General features: G+C 35.1%; 1 non-coding gene across 1 annotated transcript; it reads left to right on the forward strand.

Annotated features, from left to right (window-relative positions):
* The first annotated feature begins 2,330 nt into the window (after nt 1-2,330).
* LOC136234552 (small nucleolar RNA R71) lies at nt 2,331-2,437 on the forward strand. The gene has a single exon (XR_010691422.1). It is a non-coding gene; the product is annotated as a small nucleolar RNA R71 (small nucleolar RNA).
* The last annotated feature ends 1,054 nt before the right edge of the window (nt 2,438-3,491 follow it).

Consider the following 3,491-nt stretch of genomic DNA (forward strand, 5'->3'; position numbering starts at 1 on the left):
CATCCGGGTAAATGTATATTTGAAAGAATCCGGAGTAACCATCAAGAAAACAGTAGAAAACATGACCAGTTATCCTTTCGATCATTTGATCAATGAAAGGAAGAGGAAAATGATCTTTCCTAGTTGCTTTATTTAAATTTCTATAATCTATACAAACCCTCCAACCAGTGGTGGTTCGTGTGGGTATTAATTCTCCTTCTTCATTCCTTACAACTGTTATGCCTCCCTTTTTAGGTACACAATGGATTGGACTAACCCATTCACTATCCGAGATAGGGTAGATGATTCCATTGTCCAGAAGTTTAGTAATCTCACTTTTTACTACTTCTTTCATGTTCGGGTTTAGGCGTCTTTGCCTATCCGCTTTAGGTGGCTTATCTTCTTCTAAATGAATTCTATGCATTACAATACTCGGATTAATACCTTTTAAGTCTGAAATTTGCCAACCCATACTTCCTATCCTATTTCTAACAACTTCTTTTAATTTTTCTTCTTGAACTTGTGTCAACTTGTTAGAGATAATTATAGGTAGAGAATCGCCTTCGCCTAAGAAAGCGTACCTCAAATGACTTGGTAATTCCTTAAGTTCTAATTCAGGTGGAACTACAATCGAAGGCGGAACTGGTCCATCTTCACGAATCAAAGGTTCTGGGTCCTTATCTTCTAGTTCCTCACTCATTATAGGTTCTATTATTTCTTCTTTCTGAACAATGTCATTTACACATTCTTCAATTAAATCGAGTTTCATACAAGCGAAATATTCCATAGGATATTTCATCGCTTGGTTCATATCAAACTCAATCTTATCATCTCCTATCCGTAAAACTACTTTCCCTTCCGACACATCAACCAGAGCACGTCCCGTGTTCATGAACGGTCTACCAAAGATTAGCGGACAATTTACATCATAAGCAAAATCTAAAATAACGAAATCGGTAGGAAAAATAAACTTGTCAACTTTAACTAAAACATCCTCTATTATACCGTATGGTCTTTTAGTGGTTTGATCCGCTAATTGCAAAACCATATTGGTACGTTTGATGTCTTCTTCTAAGCCTAACTTATTAAAAATAGATAATGGCATCAAGTTAATGCTTGCTCCTAAATCACAAAGGCAACTTGGGAATTCTATATCTCCCAATTTACACGGAATGGTAAAACATCCGGGATCCTTGAGTTTTGTGGGCAAATTGCTTGACACAATCGAACTACAATATTCAGTTAGTGAAATGGATGAAATTCCTTCCCAACTGATTTTCTTTGAAATTAAATCTTTGAGGAATTTACCATAATTGGGAATTTGCGTAATTGCATCCATAAACGTTAAATTAATATGCAAATTCTTAAGTTTGTCTAAAAATGTTAAAAGTTGTTTATCATAGTCCTTATTGCGGACTTTGTGTGGAAAAGGTGGTTTGGGTACAAACGTTTTTGTACTAGAGTCAATCGGTGCATCTTTTTGTTTTAATGTATCTTCTTTGGGCTTCGATAAATCATTTCCAGGTAAGGTCGAATTTCCGGGCATTTCCGGGCCTAAGTAATTTTTCCCTGAACGAAGAGTGATAGCCTTAACATGCTCTTTCGGATTTTCTTCCGTATGGCTTGGAAGACTTCCCTCTTTGCGGGATGGAATTGATTTAGCGAGTTGTCCAATTTGAATCTCCAAATTATGGATGCTAGATGATTGGTTTTTAATAAGCTGATCGAATTTATTCTCGATCCGTTTAAAACCATCGGCGTGATTACTTATTTTTCCGCTCATCGCATCAATAAATTTGTCGATTTTAGAAGATAAAGTGCTAATCGAATCTCTTGATTGATTTTGATAATTAGCAGTATGATTTTGATTAGCATTAGCATTATTATTGTCTCTCCAGTTAAAGTTAGGATGATTTCTCCATCCAGGATTATATGTATTGGAATAAGGATTATTAGTTTGGTTTTGCCCTTGGACAAAATTTACCTGTTCAATCTCACTCATACCTTCGTAATCCACATCTGTTTGGATTGGTTGACCATTAGGACCACACGGTGCCATAAACCTATCAATTTTGTGCGACAAGACAGAAAATTGGGCTTGCAACATCGCTACTGGATCAAGATTCACTATACCTTTAACTAATGATGTTGTTGAGGATGATGGTTTCGCTAATGGTACGTGTCCACGTTCCGCGGGCCATATACTGCTGTTGATTGCCATTTCCTCTAAAAGTTCTCTTGCTTGGGCAGATGTTTTCTTCATGAATAACCCTCCAGACATAGCGTCCAATGAACCTCTTGTTGTAGGATTTAGTCCATTATAAAATGTTTGCATTAAGAGTTCAGTGGGCAATTGGTGGTGTGGGCATAAACGTTGAAGTTCTTTAAAACGTTCCCAAGCCTCATAAAGAGTTTCACTATCATTTTGAGAAAAAGATGTTAACTCTTTAATGACTCTTGCGGTTTTTGCTAAAGGGAAAAATTTTGATAAAAATGCTTGGGCTAATTGCTCCCAAGTCTCAATTGATGCGGCTGGCATAGAAGTTAACCATTCTTTGGCTCGATCCTTCAAGGTAAAAGGAAAAAGGCGAAGTTTGATTGCTTCTGCAGTTACATCAGTAATTTTAAAAGTGTCACAAATTTCTAAGAAATTTGTCAAATGGGTATTAGGATTTTCGTTAGGTAACCCGTAAAATGTTACATTATTTTGCAACATATTAAGCAACGCAGGCTTAATTTCAAAATGATGTGCATTAATTTGGGGTCTAACTATACTGTTTGTTACACCGGCCACTCCTGGCCTAGCGTAATCCATAAGTGTAGCCATAACTTCTGGCTTGGTAATTTTAGTTTTTATTGGGGTTTGGTTTTTCTTTTTCTTTTCTTTCTTGTTCTTTTTAAGAGTTCTTTCAATTTCTGGGTCAATAGGATCTAGTGACGTGCCTGAACTTCGAGAACTGCGCATGAACTTGAAATTTCGCACGAACCGAAACTACCTAAAAAAAATAAAAAACAGAATTTGAAAAATAAATATGTTAGTAATTGAAAATAAATAAAATATAAAAGTTTGAATAAGTATGAATAAACCTAGATTCGTAATAAAACAATAAAAATTTAAATTTTTTGTCAAAAATTTTGGCGTTCCCCGGCAACGGCGCCAAAAACTTGTTGAGCGATTTCCGCAAGTGCATGGTATACGCTTGTAGTAATAAAAGATATCGATCCCACAGGGAACGTTTTTTGAACAAAACTTATTTATAATCGGTTAAATTTACTTTAAAGGTTTATAGTATGGAAAATCGTTTAATCGGTTTTGGTTTTGAAATTGCTAGAATAAGAATTAGATTAGAATATGAAGATGTTAGAAAATATCTGATTTAAGATTGAATTTGCAAAACAGGAACGTTTTAGTACTTTAGAAAAGTAAACAGGTATATTTGTTTGCATTAAGCAAAGAAACAACTTTAAACTTTGTACGAATTATAAAGATGAAATAAATGACGGAACCTCTA

This window comes from Euphorbia lathyris, chromosome 6 (genome assembly GCF_963576675.1).
Source record: "Euphorbia lathyris chromosome 6, ddEupLath1.1, whole genome shotgun sequence".
Classification (NCBI taxonomy): domain Eukaryota; kingdom Viridiplantae; phylum Streptophyta; class Magnoliopsida; order Malpighiales; family Euphorbiaceae; genus Euphorbia; species Euphorbia lathyris.